Consider the following 18,480-nt stretch of genomic DNA (forward strand, 5'->3'; position numbering starts at 1 on the left):
CTATCATCTTAATAGGCTATTTTACAAAACATAAAATCTATGCGAGGGTCCAAGGAAAATGGTAAGTGAAATCAAACATGCACCATTTCTGTTCCGAAGAGTACATTGCATTGAACCGTTTCTGTTCTTAATAGGCTTTGGAGGGGGAGCGCGGCGGGTGGCGGCGAGGCGAATGGTGGGGAGGCTCAAAAGTAACTCATGGAAGTAAACTACTAGCAGGCTCAAAAGTCAAGTAAACTGAAGATTGACCTTCTGAAGGTCTAAGTATGGCTGTGCTGTCAGGTTACTACTAGCAATAACATGGAAGTAGACTTGATGACCGCGTTCGTTAGGCACAAATATGTAAGAAACAAGCAAGTGCATCAACATGAAAGCAGAGCACATGTATGTACTTGTATCACTGTCTTGGAGCCAACAAACGCCTCAATTTTTCGCCAACCGCGATCGAACCTGTTACGCAGAAACACAAACAGGGAAAGATTGGTCATCTGGAAATGAATGTATAGGGAAAAATTGCGGTCAAAACTAAGATCTTTCAATGGTAAATTCAAAAGGTAAACAGTTGTAATACAGGACAACAGAATAAATCCTGCAAACATCTTTGATGTTGTCCTAGAACCCGCCTATGGTATTGCTTTGTATACACATATCTCAAACATTTTCTGTTTCACCGCACTTATACACATGCTGTTTGTGGGCCTGAAGCCCTGTAGTTATTTGCCTTGGTATCAAACTCTAATTATAGTCCATGAATCATGATAGTATCAACAATAACTTATTTGGGGTAGCATTGTCTAACCGTACTTTCTATAACTTCTTCTGATTGGGGGTGGTTTGCGTGTTGGACCATTTGTGGATGCAGAATAAGCACATTTTATGATGGACAACACTGGTAAAAAATCTGTGTCCTGAAATTATGGGCATGGTCAAATCTCTGGATTGTTTTATTCTTAGTTTGCCATCCATAGAAATGTAACAGGTACCACCATCATTCCAAAATACAGTAAGAACCACGAACTGGCAATTATGGATCTGTATTCTCAACATTCAGACAAACCACTACACACAAAAAGAATAAGAACATTCAGACAAACTACATTCAGCTTCTAAATCCTACATTCAGCTTCAGTTCCTACATGAACAGATACTAGGCAAGCATCAAACAACCTGTAATTATCCTGCAAACGAATGTACAACCTATGCAGAACAAAGAGGGAAAGATCATGATGCACCATATTTGCATAGTTGTACATATTTGCAGAGTTGTACATGATGAACAAAGAGGGCAGACGCAGATATTTGCAGAGTTCAGAGTACAGGATAATTAGTTTCCCAAAACTGTGATCTAGAAAACAGAGAATTATGGAAGAGGGGAGTGTCAGCAATTAGGGCTGGTGGTGGGGGGCGGCGTGGAAGGCGCGGGCTTTGGAGGGGGAGCGCGGCGGGTGGCGGCGAGGCGGGCGGTGGGGAGGCGGGGAGCTTCGTACTTGGGGGCGGGCTGACGGCGGGGAGGAGGGCGGAGGGGAGGTGGAGGGCGCGGCGGAAGGGGAGGGAGGGAGGGAATAGGGAGGAAGGGTGGAGAGGGAGGAAGGAGGAAGGAGGAGAGGTACCTGGGCGGGTGCGGCCGGTCGCCGGAGGGGTCGGGGTCGGCGGCGGCGCAGGGCAGGGGCCAACGCGGGGAGGCGGCGCAGGGCAGGGGCCGACGCGGGGAGGCAGCGGGGGTGGATTTCGGCGGGGGTCGGGGCGGCGGCGGCAGGGGACGGAGGCGGCGGATGGCGGGGGCGCGTGGGCGGCTGCAGCGGCGGCAGATGGCGGTGGTCGATCGAGGAGGATCTGGCGAGGGAGGGAGGGAGGACCAGTACGTGTGAGGACAGTAGGTGGAGTGGGGGAGGGTTCTAATGGCGCACCACCCCTCGTGCGCCATAAGTACGACTATTCTAATGGCGCACCTCCCCTCGGTGCGCCATTAGAATTTTGTTTTAATCTAGCCCACTAGCCCTATCTACAACCTAACCCTATCTACAACAGAACCCCCCCCCCCCCCACTAGCCCGACAGGTCAGCACACACACCAGGAGGTCCTGGGTTCGATTCCCAGGCTCCCCAATATTTGTTTTATGCATTTTAAATGTTGTTTGATATTTATTTGTGTTTAAATATGTTCAAAGTTGTTTAAATCATAACAGTAATATTTTTTATAAAAACAGTAATAATTTTTTAAAAAATATGTTCAAATTTGTTACTTGAAAATATCATCGGCGGTGGCGATGGAGCGGGGGAGGGTGCGGGGGGTGCCCGTTGGCGGCGGTGGAGCAGGGGAGGGTGCCGGGGGCCGGGTGCTCGTCGGTGGCGGTGGAGCGAGGGAGGGTTGCGGTGGGTCGGCGGCGGCGGTGGAGCTAGCGGGGGAGGGTGCGGGTGGGATCGATATGGAGGGGGATCGAGATCGAGATGAAGGGGATCGAGATTGAGATGGAGGGGGAATCGAGATCGAGATGGAAGGGGATCGAGATCGAGATGGAGGGGGAATCGAGATCGAGATGGAGGGGGATCGAGATCAAGTGTCCTCATGAATTCAAAAAGTGCCCATGAAATTTAAAAATATTCATGATATCAAAAAGTGCCCATGAAATACAATCGAGAAATGAAGACTACGATTTAAATACAATCGATCTTAGCTAGCTATCTGTTCACAATCTTCTTGCCCTTCTTTTTCGCAAATGGAGTTCTTCTATGGAACGGACGTCCTTTAGGTAGGGTGGTCCTGCTTCTTCTTGTGGTGTGTGCTGCTACTTCATCGTCGTCGTCATGTTTGATCTTCGGGTCGCCGTACTTGTCGAAGTCTTGCTCATTGCCTACTCCATCCATTCCGATGATCTTCCTTTTGCCTCTCCTCACGACAACACGACTGGGCTTTGACGGGTCGGTAATGAAGAAGCATTGGTCCACTTGGGAAGCCAGTACCCATGGCTCATTTTTCGCGGTGACGTTTGCGCCCTCGGTCTTGGATTTGGCTTCATGTATAACCATGGTGGTGAAATACCGGTCTTCTTTTAGGACGCTCTTGGCCCATCTGACACGGAACATCGGGACCTTCTCTCCAGTGTAGCTCAGCTCCCAGATCTCCTCGATCCTTCCGTAGTATCTGTCCTTGTCGTTACCGGTGTAGGATTCCATCGTTACCCCGGAGTTCTGATAACCATCGCTCTTCATGTCCTTGTTCTCGGTGTAGAATGTGTAGCCGTTGATATCGTACGCCTCATATGTCATCAAGTTGTGCTCGGCGCCCTATAACAAGGCGAATATGAGTTGTTCTTCCGCGAAACAATCCTCATGTAAAGGGTACGACAGAAGCTTCTGCTTGAACCAACGCTTGAAACATGAGTTGTGCTCTTTGATTATATTTCCGTCCGTCCTCTGTTGGCCTCGGTCATTGTACGTCTTCTCAATAAAGGTTTTGTGCTCTACCACCCAAGGATTGACCACGTCTATGTGTTGTAGCGCGACTAGGTTTGCTCTTTCAAAGTCGGCGAGTCGACCCTCGAAGTCGACATGCATTTCGTGGCGACCCTCACGGTGACCCCATCCAGCGAGCCTGCATATATACAGTGCGCCATTAGTAGTTTAAACTAGTTTTGCAGAAAAGTATATATATATACTAATGGCGCACTGTGACACGGTGCACCATTAGTAGTTTAAACTAGTAATGGCGCACTGTGACACGGTGCGCCATTAGTAGTTTTGCAAAAAAAAGAATCAGTACTGGCGCACTCCTAGTCTGGTGCGCCATTACTAGTTAGAACCAGTAATGGCGCACTTCGGTGGGATGCGCCATTAGAATGTATGTAAAAATGAAAAAAAATTATCACTAGTGGCGCACCTTTTGTCTGGTGCGCCATTAGTGTCTTCCACACTAATGGCGCATCACCAACTGGTGCGCCATTAGTATATAGTAGTGGCGCACTACTTCCCAGGTGCGTCATTAGTGTCAATCGTATCTATAGCCCTTTTCCTAGTAGTGGGTTGACAACGAGATCTAGCCCTTTGACTTCCCACGGACGGACTTTGACCAGTGGACCTCTCCACCCAGTTGTGTTAGCTCCGCCCATAGGGACACCCGGGAGCAACATCCGGGCCAAACCCACAGCTATATCCACTCCGTATAGACCCAGCGCGTCTGTTTCCTCCCTCCAGGTGCCGGCGGCAGCGCCGTCCGTGACGGGGGCCACACCCCGGAGATGCGTGCCGCCTCTTCGGACATGCCACAACACCACCCCGCATGTATGAGGACCCGGTACGACGCTCCGGTGGCACTGCTACCCCCCAGGGCCCCCGTCCCGCTTAACGCTGGAGCGGTTGACCACGAGATCTAGCCCTTTGACTTCCCACGGACGGGCTTTGATCAGTGGACCTCTCCACCCGGTTGTGTCAGGTCGACCTACAGGGACACCCGGGAGCAACATCCGGGCCAAACCCACAGCTACATCCACTCCGTGTAGACCCGACGCGTCCGTTTCCCCCCTTCAGGTGTCGGCGGCGGCGCCGTCCGTGAGGGGGGCACACCGCGGACGTGAGGGGGGTCACACTCTCGAGCACGCTACTACTAATTAGCAGCAGCGCCTTATTTTAAAGCGCACTGCTGATAAGATTCTGTGTATAGGCTTTTCCCTAGTAGTGGTGCCGGGCGTTTGCAACTGCCACAAAACTTTTGTCGGCATAGCTGTTTTTTATTTTAATAAAATATAAGGATTTATATTCAAAAGAACATGACCGCACATTATTAACGTGCTCGAAAAAATACAAACTATATATATATTCATAATATATGGGAAAAAAATACAAACTACATATATATTCATATGTATGTTTATATTTTCAGTTAATAATAATACACAAGCAGTGATAGTTACCACCACTTGCGTTTTGTATGTTGTATGTAGTATCTGTCAAAATTAAGAGTATGTACATGTAGTATGTAGTATAAAATAATGATTAGGTAGTATATATACTAATTTTTAGGTAGTATATATCATGTTTTGAGTAATGCTTTTTTTACGTACAAATATGTACGTATTTCACAAATATAACAAACACTATGTGTTCATATGTAATTTTTTCATGTAACTTGTTTTGAAATATCTTAGGTATAATATATGAATATATTTAAAATGATAAAGTAGTATATATATTACCACATGGTAGTATATGAGACATATGAGGTAACTACCACCGGGTATATATATATATATATATATATATATATATATATATATATATATATATATAACTATGTCGACGGCATTGCCGTCGGCATAGAGACGGCCAGGGTTTAGGCGGGCGGCGTGCCGCGGATCGCTGACGTGGCATATATGCCGACGGCAGCCGTCGGCATATGTTCTGGACGGTGCGGCCCGGATCGGTGACGTGTCATGCGGACTTATGCCGACGGCCGCCCGTTTCGGCCGTCGGCATAGCTCTGACGACGTTAGCCGCCCGTCACGAGCGGGGTCGCCGGGCCCACGAGTATGCCGATGGCCGTTGTAAGCCGACGGCAGCTGTCAGCGTACTTGTAGCTAGGCCGACGGCCGTTCTGTGCCGATGGGTGCCGTCGGCTTAGCTCTAGGTAACCCGACGGCCTGGATACGCCGACGGCCAGGACCAGGCTGTCGGCATAGCTCTGAATAAGCCGACGGGGGCCGTCGGCATTGTTTTGACCGTCAGGGTAGCACCCTGTTCCGGTAGTGGGCGGTAGGTTGTTTAACCCTACCGCCAGAGCCCCTGGCGGTAGGAAAAATGGTCAAATTGGAAAAAAAAATAAACCAGGATCAGATCCTGAATTTCTATCGGAAAAGGGTCAAAACACGAAATTTGACCTCCCTGGCCATCCAACGCATCTTGCCACCACCACAGTTTACGAAAGCATGCACCGTCACCCATACTGTGCTCGTCGGGTTGTGCTTGTGCCCGGTGCAACCAGAGCCCCCGTCCTGGGTGTCGAGGACGGTCGCCCACATTAGCTCATCCCGTGACACGAAGACATAGCTATGGCTATTTACTCCATTCCTTGCACCATTCCTCATGTCGATCTCGCCGCCGGCGGGGGCACCATCTCCGTCGAAGTCCGGCGTCAGTATAAACCAAGAGTGCACCCTCACGCAGACTAGGATCTTGCCATCGTGATATGCGGCAGCACTCAGATGGCAGCCTGCTTGAAACAAATTCATCAGATCCCTTCCCGCAGTAGTGCACGTGGTATCTCCGGGACGCACGATGGCCGCCATGAAGATGTGCGATTTCAAATTGTACAAAAAGACGGTGCCATCGCGGTACACAACGCCGCGAGAAATCACCATCTGCCACTTTAACTTTTCATCATCGGCATCCACCTCCGAAAATCGAGGCAGCCTCGTGATGGCTCCGGTGACAACGTCAGTGAGCGTTGGCTGGGGATGCGCCGTGAAAAGCCAGACGGCCGTGCCATCTTCTCTGACCACCCAGTTGATCTCGTCACTGGTACTAGATGACAGGACGAGGCTGTCGCGGCCATAGCGGCGGTTGCTCGATCCGAAGTTGAGTGACAAGTGCAAGAAGAGGCCGTCCCACATCGCGAGCGACCACGGCAGAAACGACCAGCGGGTCGCTGCCGGGGATGGCAGTAACAGTGCCGCTTTGCGCCAGTGGCTGCAGACGGCGTGGAAGCGGACGAGGTCGGCAGCGTCGCGCAGGCGGCCGGAGATGTCGATGAGCAGGTCCGCTGGGAGGTCGGCCCACCGTGGCGGCGCGAGGTTGGCCGCCATGCCGGAGCCGCACTTCGATGCGACCTCGGTGAAGGGCTCCAACCGATCCAATCTAGCCAGGGCAATATGTCGAGCGTATGGACGCTACGCGGGGGTGGAATTATTAATCTCCTTTATTTATTATAAAGCCTTTCCAAATCCGCATTAGGAGGACAGGATTCTTTAGATCCTTCACCAAATCCCGGGGGTGGTTTTTATCCTGTGTGTTTTTACCTCACCTGCTTTATTTTATTATTGAGTTGTATTGTACCTCACCTATTTTAATTGCCATTTTAGTGTTATTTGTTTCACTGCAGATTTATTTTCATAATTCAAATTAAGATGTACTATGTTTTCACCATTTTATGTAATGGTAATTTGATTTTAGGATATTTTGAAATCAGAAAAGAATTAGTAATTTAGATCGGATTAAAAATGGTAATTTAAAATGAAGTTGGAAGTTCACGAGTTCCTTACATATATTTTGAAAGTACTATTTAGGTTGTAATTCTACAAATATTAGACACAACTTCTTTTTGACGGTTAACAGTAGGAGCTCTGCTTTTCATTATAGTAGGAGAAAATATTGAATTCAGTCAGAGCAAAGGAAATACTATCAAGCATCACAGATAAAGAATTAACCTGTTAATGTTTTTTTTAGAGGGTGTGATATCTTTTTTTCTCCGTTGCAACACACGAGCATTTGTGCTACTAAGATAATCAAAGCACCAGCAATATTCGCCGGACGACCGCGTACACGCACACGTATGAAACTACTCTCTCTGTTTCATAATGTAAGAGCAACTCTAGGTGACCCCGCAAAACGTCCCGGCCCGCAAAATAACCGCCAAATTACGGGTTGGGGCCAAAAATTATGCACCAGCAGACCCCGCAAAACGTCCCGACCCGCAAAAAATTTTACGGGGCGCGGTAAATCTTCTCCCTCAACCTCCATCTTCACGGGCTGGGAGGCCGACCCAAGCGCAACCCCCATCCGACGCGAGATTTGGCGGGAGGGACATTTCCGCACCCCCTTTCCTGCTCCCCGCACCCTCCACCACCATTGCCCCCCCCCTCCGAAAGCTCCGGCTGCTCCTCCCCGGTCGTCCCTCGCCGCCATGGACGACCCCATGCTGTCCCCCGTCACCGTCGAGGTCGCGCACGCCCCTTCCCCTCGGGCGGATCTCGCCGCCGGCCATGTAGGCCCTGCCGGCGTCGCCCAAGCACACGCCACGCCTGCCCGCAAGCGGTAGGGCAACGTGCTTGTGCAGGGCGGGAATCCGGCTGCCCCCGCCGCGATGGCCTGCGCTCCGGCGCCAATGCCGCTGTGCGATCCCGGCCGGCGACGGAGAAGGTCGGCAAGGTCGCGGGCGTAAAGCGGAGGAAGGTTCCGACTTCAAGGAACAAATCTTCTTCAACCTCTCACTCTATCCCCCCCCCCCCCAAGGTGGTGCTCCGGCAATGTCGTTCAACGGTGCCACTCCACCCGCGAGCGAGGTGTTCGACGAAATGGCCGGAAGGTATATCTCTTCGGACTTTGATGGTTCTCTTTCAATTTCGCCATTGTTTTGTGATAGCTCATGACTTGTCATCGTTCGGTATAGCGGTGGTTCGAACAATGCAACAGCCGAGTTAGTGAACTTGTTGGACACGAATGCGGTTGACATTGATCAAGCCCCTTTCGAACCTTTTGACTACAATGAAACAGAGGGTGGCGTGGACGATCATGGTTGTGCGGACGACGACTTGGCGGAGATCGAAGCGGGAGCGTTTGAGAATTCACAAGCAAAAGCTGGGAAAAGCCAAAGATCAAAAAACTACACCATCTTGGAAGATCAAGCTTTGATCAAAGCATGGAGTGCGGTGTCTCTTGATGCATGCATGGGTACTAATCAAACCGCCAAGAGATATTGGCAAAGGCGAAGATCAATACTTCCGCATTATGAAGAACTACCCCAACAAGACTCCACGCACATTTCGCTCGCTTCAAGGTCGTTGGGAGAACATCAAGCCTATGTGCAGCCGTTGGGCATCTTGCTTGGAGCAAGTACGCAATGCACCTCCAAGTGGCACCGTGGAGTCCGACTATGTGAGTTTGCTTTGCCTTTGTTGAAGTTGTGCATCATTATAATGTATCATGAAAAATGATTGCATCACCTTGTTCGCACTCTGTAGGACAAGATTGCTCAACAAAGATACAAGGACATGGAAGCTTCGGAAGGCAGATTCTTCAAATTAGAGCATTGTTGGGAGTTGCTCTAAAAGTGCAAGAAGTGGAAGTTGATCGACAAAGAGTGTCCCCACCCAAGAGAGGCTCACTTACAAACATGGATGAGGATGAGGATGATGATGGCCCAAGAAATTTGAACAAACCCGATGGCGATAAGAAGACTAGAGAGAAGATAAAGAGAGAGCAAGAAGCATCGAGCTTGAGGGAGAAGATTGATGCCATGGTGCAATCAAACGAGTTAATGTTGTTGAAGTCATTGGAGATCAAGAAAGAGTTGGCCGAAAAGAAGACAAAAGAGAAGCAAGAAAAATAGCAAATGCTCAAGGAAGAGGGGCTGCGCAGAGTTGCCATTGAGGAGAGAAAAGTATGCGCCTCTGAAAACAAATCGCTGTCATTGTTGCTCGCCGAAGAGAACAAGATCATGTCAATGAACCGCAATGACATGGACGAGGTCACCAAAATATGGCATGATATGACAAGGAGAGAGATCTTGAAGAGAACAATGGTCGCCTCGGCCGGTCCGTCTGCCAGTTCCGGCGATGTTTTCTCTGCTCCACACGGTGGCAATGTGGATGATTTCGGTGCGGGAGTTGGAACAAGCGATGGAGGTGGCTACGGTGGCGCTGATGAAGTAAATGGACTCCATGGCGCCGAGTGAAGATCAACCCCCAAGATGATGCCGGACATGGGCGCATACCTTTGCATGCCCTCTTTTGCGTAATGAACTTCGCTTTTATTCGCGCGCAAACTGTTTATGTCATTTGAATTTGAACTTGTTTGTGAAACCCTATGACAATTTCAGATTTGCAGTTTTTGTGTTTACGGGTCGTTGCGCTGGTGCCCGAGCAAAACCCGCATAGCCGACCCGTAAAAAAACATATTCTTTTTTTTCGCGAATACGCAAAGCTTGCATATCTTTTCATTGATAGAAGAAGTTGAAATGTGAACATAGGGGAAGAGAACCAAACAAGGCGTACACATGATGTCCGGAGCAGAGAGACATGGGTTGCTCGGCCCAAACAGAAGCTACAACACAGCACTAAACTACCCTATCCAAGCGAAACAGCCCAAACCAAGATATGATGTCCCGAAACTCAGAATCCAGTGCCAAACACGCCACGAGCAAGCAAGACGACGCCTTCATGAAGGGGAACGACGTCATGACGTCGCCGTCGTCCGGTCCAAGGAACTGGACCTGGGTTTCCCCCGGAGCTCGAGCAGGGGAACGGAGAAAAGGCCGTGGCAACGCCTCCAGGAAGGTAACGGCACCCGCAGGTGTCGCCACTGCCACAATCAGCAAGCCATGCAGGGATTTCGCCCTGGCCAATGTCCGAACAATCCCATGGCCGTCAGGATAGAATCCGAAGATGAGAACATGTCGTAAGCTGGGGCCGCCATCGCTGGAAGGGGAGCCATGCCCACTTCCGAAGTGGCAATGGGAGCCGCCGGAAGCGCGAGCATTGGTTCTGGTGAAGGAGGGGCGATGCAAGGTGTGGCGGTCGGGGATGAAGAGAGGGCGATAAGGCGTAGAGAACCAGCACACGGGAGGCGACAGCAGCCGGCACGACGACGAGCCAAGATCTGGAGATACACAGATCTGGACCGAGAAGACCGAAGCTACCAAAACGCCGACGCCCGACAAGCCCAGGAAGCCGGAAAAGAGCGCAGCTTCAAGAGAGCCAGGGTCGGAGCCGCCAAAACATCGACGAGCCCAATAAGCCGGAAAGAACGCAGCTTGTGGGACGCCGGGGTCGAAGCTGCTACGGGAGCGCCGGCAAGCTGGACACCGGAAAACGCGGGTCCACGCCTACCGGGCCGCAACAGCGACGGCCAGATCCACCGCGTGCAGGCCATCACGTCGTCGAGGAAGAGGAGATCCGCACCACCACCAAGCAGAGCGGCTGCAGGCCCGCGTGAGCCCAGATTGGGCTCACCTGCAGCACCAGCGCACGGAGCATCCATCGGCGCACGGCCACGGCCATCAGCGCACACGCCGGAGAAAGGGGGCGCACCATGCACGCCCATAGCCGGCCCGCGCGCACGCGCCAGGGGAAAACGCAGCACACACGGGGCAGTGCGCCCACGCGCTGGATCTCTCTGTCGTGGCCCCCAAAGCCAAAAACCGCTGCTCTCGTGCGCGTAGCTGGGGAGGGAAGGACGCCGCCGGGGACAGGATTGCCAACCGGAGAGGGGAGGCGCCGCCGCGAGAGAAGAAGGCCCCCGCCGCGGAACCCGCCCCGCACCATCGGGAGGCCATGGCCCCGCATCTCGACACCACAGGAGCAAGAACGCCCCGCCGCCACCATCCTTGGAGACACGCGGACTTCACCGGCGTCCTCTCCGGCGGCGGCGACGCGGGGGGGAGCGGATTCGAGGGGCGGCTGGCGGCGCGGCTAGGGTTCCCCCGAGTCGCCTGGGGGGTCTGCACAGCGAATATACTTTTTTACAGGTCCGTTTGGGGGGTCTGCATCTATGCTAGCCCTCGCCGGCCCGCAAAAACGGTTTTATGAACTGCAAACGCGTTTTGCGGGCCGGCGTTTTGCGGGGTCTGCTATAATTGCTCTGAGACGTTTAATAATACTAAAGCTACTATGGGCAAGCAACTGAATCGATTTGGTCCACCGGATGCAAGTGTGCAGAATGATACCACTTTCACGAACATGATACCGTACCACTTTCACGAACATGGTACACATGACTTGATTGCAGCATGGGATACGTCTCCACGCGAGCCTGCTCGCCACGCCCCTCCGGACCAACAGGCGCCTAGTCCGGCTGCTTACGCTCCAGGTCGAAGGGGATGCAGAAGCCCGTGCCCACCGTGCCGCCGCACCCGTCTCGGCCGGCCGCGTCGCCCCACAGCGAGACGGACGGGATCCGGTTCATCCCAGCAGCATTGCCGCCGAAGAGCTCCCTCCCTTGCTCCTCATGCCGCCGCTGGCCGCTGGATGCTCCCAATGCTGCCTGCCGTCCGCGGCAGACGATGTCAGAAGCCCAGACAGAAACACCTGACCGACAGAGAGGGAGAGAGCGCGAGCAGATAAAGGGGGTCTCTCGAGTCAGGGACGCGTAGTACATCCGTTTTGGCACCCGCGGATGGGAGCCCCCGACCAGGAGACGACGCTCGACAAGGCGAGATAGTGCACGCGCACTATTCAAATTTTAGGTAAAACCAACATTTTATCATTTTTCGCTTATACTGTTTGACTCACCAATGGGTCTCACTTAGGCTTTTTTGTGTAATTAAAATAATCTAGGCAGTTAGGTGGAAATTTACTCCTAGCAACTGACATGTGGGCTGCTGACATGCCATGCAGGCAGGGTGTACACCCGGATACAATAGAAAACACCGTTTTGCACCAAATAACAAGTTAGATAGTCACAAAGCCATATTTTATAAGTTTTAGCACCAAACTGAACATCCAACGCAAATACTATAACTGCCAGTGATATTACCTCAAAGAAAAACCGGCCGCAAATATTAGAAAACACACATATGTTCAAACTAGTCATGGGCGCACATTTAAACATAACTTAAACTAAAAAATAAAAAAAGATAGATAGATGCAGCCGCCGTGGTCGTCTTGGATGTCGCCGTCATCATCTTCATGCGTCGACATCCTCGTCGTCGTCCATGGTGAGGTCGGCGTATGGTGGATGCTGCCAGAGATGTGCCGGTGGCCCGTGCCAGGCCGGAGGCGTCTGCACCACCTCCTACCATGGCTCATGTTCTTGCTCCGGTGACCGTCGCGGTGTGGCTGCCCATGGCCCGAGACCCACCGTGTCAGCCATCCCCGACGTCGTGGATGACACCAAGTGTGGGTTCCACACGGCAATGAGTGGCTCCTCCATCGCATCCTCCTGCACCTCCTCCTTGACGACCATGTCTAGCTCCAGGATGACGACGTCGCCGGCCGCAGAGAGGGCCTGATGGGTTTCCAGGCCCTCCCATTGGTGCTTGTCGTGGGTGTTCATGGAGTCCTCCATGACCCGCCTCATGAGCTCGGCCTCCTCCTCAGTCATGGGAGGTGGTGGTGGTGGGGACGGGGACGGGGACGGCGTCGGCATGAGGCTGCACACACGCGTACGGATGAACATTTGGGACGGGCTCTGAGCACAAGCAGGACGCAACAGCCGCGGGCTTTGAGCACGACCGCCAAAAAAGGATTGCCGCCGCAGATCATGCTTGCCGCGGAGCCACGTATCCCACAACGGTGAATCTATGGTGTATCTGCGATTGTAGAGTAGATCCGGTGGCAGGCAGGCGCGGCGTCAGTCGATGTCCTGACGGCGGGCGCGGCCGCTCATCGGCACCGGTGGGATTAGCACTTGATCCACGGGGAGATGCCAAATGTTGGGGAGGTGGGCATCTCCCCACGGGAGTGGCATTGTCGTCTCCCAATAGCGCCGGCAGATGTCAGCGTCGACGTAGGGCCGTCTGCGCTGCGGGGTGACGGCGGCGCGATGGCAAACGCGGATGGTGAGGACGGCCCGAGTGGTGAGTGCGACGCAGACCTGGTGGAGCAGCGGCGACCGGAGGAGGAGCCAGCCTCATGATCTTGCTTCCCCTAGCTGATCTAATGCCACCCCATGGCCTACTGGCGAGTAGGGGGGGAGCTTGGGCGGCTAGGGTTTGCTCGCTTGTGTCAGGGCTCGAGGAGGCAGCTGGGCTCAGTAGTAGAAGCTGTGGACTGGCCGCATTAAGAAGGACGACAATCGGACAACTGGGTGGCTGACAGCCGGGTCCCATAGCCCATGCATAGTTATTTTGGGCGATGAAGGTAGGTGGACAACTAACGTCCCCGAGCAGACGAGAAGCAAGCGCATGCTCGTCTGTTCATTGTCCATCTGGACACAAACCAGAAGCAAGTTTGCTCTGAAAGTGAACAGTCCAAACGCAAAAGGGAAAATATTCACGAACGCGGTCGCGGGCATTGGGCATGTCCGTCCGTCGTGGGTTGGAGTTGGCGTTAGTTACTTAAAAAATGTTATTACTATCTATGTCCTGGTTTATAAGTCCTATTTGCATTTTGTGTTAAATTTTTACTAAAAATTTAATTAACAAAATATTAATGCATGTTATCAAATTTATATCGGTTATTCGCAAAAAAATCAAATTCATATAGTTGGACTGGTATTTAAACATAGTTTTTAATTATATTATTTTTTATGACATGTATTGACACTCTGTTAATTAAATTTAAGGTTAAAATTTGACACAGGATACACCCCACCGACGGAGATAGTACAAGGGTGAGTTTAATATATACCTTACGTGGGGGCCTCGGTTGTTGTGAAGACAGTGAAACGCAAATGCTGTGGTCTCCTTTTCCTTCTACATGAATGCCGAGGCCTTGAGAAGCTGGACTGGTACTGCTGGAGCTGGACGAGCTCCGTCCGCTCAGCGTTGGAGCAGAGGCCAGCGGAAGGAGAAGAAAGGCGGCAGGATAAACAAGGTAAGAATCGCGAGAGGAAATCTACGAATCGTATTCCCTGTCCCAGAATAACTCCCTCTCCGGGATGCCTTCTTTCGATTCAGTTGTCGATGGGGATGGGGATGGGGATGGGGTCATTCTTTCTGAAAATCCTCTTTTCTTCTGTTCCTATGCTAGTGCTAAACAGTAGAGTATTACTAGTAACTGGAAAAAAATTATATGAGACCAGGTCTCATATAAATCAGGTGAGACCCGCCCTGATGAATGACATGTGGCATTCACAAATCACAAAGCATCTAATCTCTCCCCCCTTGATTTCAGGTGAAGGGTGGGGTGGATGCTTTGTGATTTGTGAATGCCACGTGTCATCCATCAGAATGGGTCTCACCTGCTAATCCGTTCATGACTTGATGTTCTCTTACCACCTATCACTGTAAATTAATTTTACACTTCAGAGGGGCTGCTAAACGGATGGGCATGTCTTTTGGAAGCTGCAAGCTACCGGATGAGCAATACTACAAGCATTTGGATGATGAAAAGAAGTATTTCTTGGTTGTTATGTTGGGTGATTTCCAAGATTCGATGGTAACCCTCTTACCTATGTGTTTTTTAAGACCAATGATGTTTCTACTTATCTACTAGTACTTCAGATTCTGCCTTGCAGCCAATTCCTTTGACGGGCAGACTATTCAGTTAGTTTACACGAATTTCCACATTGTTTTTTTTTGGGCAATTACAAGTAAGATCCAGAGTCATTACCCTTGTTTTTTCCAAGATTAAGATACCGGTCAGGTAAGAGAAAGGCAAAGACGTCATGCCTCGATTATAACTAGTGTCATTTGGATCTTGCGCATAGACTTTCCATCCAAAAAATTTATTTTTCTGCAGGTTTTGTTATAAAGGTAATATATTGATATCAAGATTTTACTTTCTGCATATAATCCCAGAAGAAGTTGTGCGGCGTTTGAAAGGTGAGATCCCAGGAGAGATCAAGCTAGAAACCCGAAATGGTTACAGTCATACTATTGTGGTTGCCAAGAACCAAGAAAAGTGTTAGAGTACGTAATGGGCCTAATAGACCCCGTTAGTCTTAGGGTTAATTAGAAATAAGGATCGCTTGCTTAGGGGTCAAGTAAGCCTTGCTTGGGAGTCAAGTAAACCTCTCTATATAAAGAGAGGAGATGTATCAATCTAATGAAGCAAGAATTAAGAAGGAAATTCCTTCCCTCTTGCCCGGCCGTGGGCAAAAAGGCCCCCGGCCGCCCTCTCGCGCCCTCCTTCTAGCAGCCCCATAACAAGTTGGTATCAGCTAGTTTCGGTTCGATCATGTCGTCACCGCCGCAAGCCCGTCTCTTCCGCTACCGGTCACCTCATTGCCTCCGGCGACCACCACGACCGTCACCCTGCTCCTGCCCGCGCCGGGATCCTCCGTCGCGCCCGCCCCCGCCGTCCTCACCCCGGAGGAGGTGTTTGGCGTGCTGCGGGACCTAACCCAGGCGGTCCAGGAGATCCACCTGTTCTTGGCCGGGTCCTACGGGCCGCTCCCGGCTGCGCCGCCCATCGCCGGCACCGTGCCGCCGTTGCTGCCATGGCAGCTGCCGCACCAGGCAGCCTTCGCTGCGCTCGCCGGGCCGCTGTAGCTGCCATCCATCGCCACCACCGCCCAACCCTGGCTGCAGTGGCAGCCGCCGCTCCTGGCGGCCTCCGCCGCGGCCAACGCTTCGCTGCCGCTGCCCGGCGCGACACCGCAGCAGCCACTGCAGCTGCAGCAGCCGCTGCAGCTGCAGCAGCCACCGCCGGCCAGCTCCGCCGCCCAGTATGGGATGCCCTACGACGGGACTGCGACGACCTTGTTCCCATCAGCGCCGCCGCCATCCTAGGGCGTCCACATCCAGCAGATCAAGTCCCCGCCGCCGCCGTCACCGTTTCCGTCTTGGATCGCTACCCGCCATGTGTCGGCTGCGGTGAGGCTGCAGGCTGCTGTGCGTGGCCTCCTAGTGCGTCGGCGTGTGCGGGAGATGCGTGGTCTGCAGCTGCCGCTCTTCCAAGTTGCCCTTCACTGCGCAAAGGACCTTGATCTCGTCCGCTGCGTCGGGGATCTTGGGCATGCTGTTTCCCCCACGGGCGGCGGGCATGCTGTTTTCCTCGTGGGCAGCGACCTCAAAGTCTGCGACATCGACGGTTGGGGGGCGCACCCCTCCTCGACATTCTCCATCGCAAGCTCTCCACTCTTCCCTGTGTGCAGTGCAGACCAACAACCATACACATGCACTCCTTTTGTCCAGGTGGTGTCCATGGGATCCAGGTGGCTGTACACGTGCACGTCCAAAATAAAGCGTCACAGTCTATTTCAGGTTGAGAGTAATAACACAAGCCGAGATGTAAAAGGCTTATTTTTAGGTGTTAGGTTTGTGTTGCATCGAGTCATGGTTATAAGTTGGTTAGGCTGCAGCTCGAGGACAAGCTGCATGTCCAGGTGGGGTGTAGTGTTAGAGTACGTAATGGGCCTAATGGACCCCGTTAGTCTTAGGGTTAATTAGAGATAAGGGTCGCTTTGCTTAGGGGTCAAGTAAGCCTTGCTTGGGAGTCAAGTAAACCTCTCTATATAAAGAGAGGAGATGTATCAATCTAATGAAGCAAGAATTAAGAAGGAAATCCCTTCCCTCTTGCCCGACCGTGGGCAAAAAGGCCCCCGGCCGGCCCTCTCGCGCCCTCCTTCTAGCAGCGCCATAACAAAAGCTTGTCCTTACAGTGGCTTGGCGGCAATTCATCGAAAACTATGATCTACAGATTGGTGATTCCTTAATGTTCAGATACAAAGGGACCTCTCAGTTTAATGTCATGATCTTTGATAAGCTTGGTCGTGAAAAAGCATTATCGGTTGTTCTCGATCCTTTTTTGCATGGGGTCCAAGACAGACACAACGAGGCACATGAAATGGGGTTAAATATTAAACTTTATTATTCACAGCTTCGTTTCCTGGTACCAAATTTCACTTGAAATAGATTTTGCACCGCAGGTCTTCTAAAAAGATGGATGTGCCTTGGGAAAGATGCAAAGTCGGACTGAATATCACTACACAAACTTGGATGATGAGAAGAAATATTTCTTGGTGCATATGATAGGCGTTTTTCAACATGAGATGGTAAATTCATATTCAAATACAGTAACACCCTTTTATCAGTTACTTTGTTGTTTTTCTATATACCAATGATTTTTTGCTTTCTAATTTAAATTATATGGAGATATATATTGCTTTAGAGACATACACAAACTATATGTAGTCTTTGCAACTTTTGGTCATGTCTCATGTTAATGTGATGCCTGGATTTAATCCAGCTTGGTAGCACGTTTAGTGATGTTTGTTCACAAAAGTGTCCTCATAGTTTAAAGTAAATTTATGCTTTTGGCATTCACATTGTTACTATGATACTAGTCTTCTTTATTTCCCTTGGTATATCAGATGTATTGAACAGACAAATTTGCTTTGATTATAGAAAGTATCTTTCTTTATCCTGTTTACGATCCATTTCTCACACAAAAATATTGCTTGTTTGTTGTTTATATCCAGATCATGCCAGAAGAATTTCTTCAGCATTTCAAGGGCGAATTTCCAAGAGAGATGATACTTGAAACACAAAACTGCCGCAGTTACGTAATTGCAGTTGCCAAGAACAATGGAAATCTTGTCCTTACAGTGGGATGGAGGAAATTTGTTGGGACGTTTAGTCTACAGATGGGTGACACCATAGTATTCAGATTCATTGGGAATTCTCGGTTTAATGTCATAATCTTTGATGAACTTGGCTGTGAGAAGGTATCATCAGTTTTTGTGGATCCACTAGTAGAAAAGGGGGCATCAGTCCCGGTTCGTAAGAGCCTTTAGTCCCGGTTCTTGAACCGGGACTAAAGGGTCGTTACTAATGCCTCCCCCCTTTAGTCCTGGTTCAAACTGGAACCGGGACTAAAGGTCGCGGCCACGTGGAGCTCCACCTTTAGTCCCGGTTGGTAACACCAACCGGGACTAAAGGAAATTTTATGAT

The 18,480-nt window shown here is 51.0% G+C and overlaps 1 long non-coding RNA gene across 1 annotated transcript; it reads left to right on the forward strand.

Annotated features, from left to right (window-relative positions):
- The first annotated feature begins 15,374 nt into the window (after positions 1 to 15,374).
- On the forward strand, positions 15,375 to 18,272 carry LOC123117193 (uncharacterized). The gene is made up of 3 exons (XR_006457303.1): positions 15,375 to 15,408; positions 17,457 to 17,582; positions 18,009 to 18,272. It is a non-coding gene; the product is annotated as an uncharacterized lncRNA (long non-coding RNA).
- Positions 18,273 to 18,480: the final 208 nt, after the last annotated feature.

Source organism: Triticum aestivum, chromosome 5B, assembly GCF_018294505.1.
Source record: "Triticum aestivum cultivar Chinese Spring chromosome 5B, IWGSC CS RefSeq v2.1, whole genome shotgun sequence".
Classification (NCBI taxonomy): domain Eukaryota; kingdom Viridiplantae; phylum Streptophyta; class Magnoliopsida; order Poales; family Poaceae; genus Triticum; species Triticum aestivum.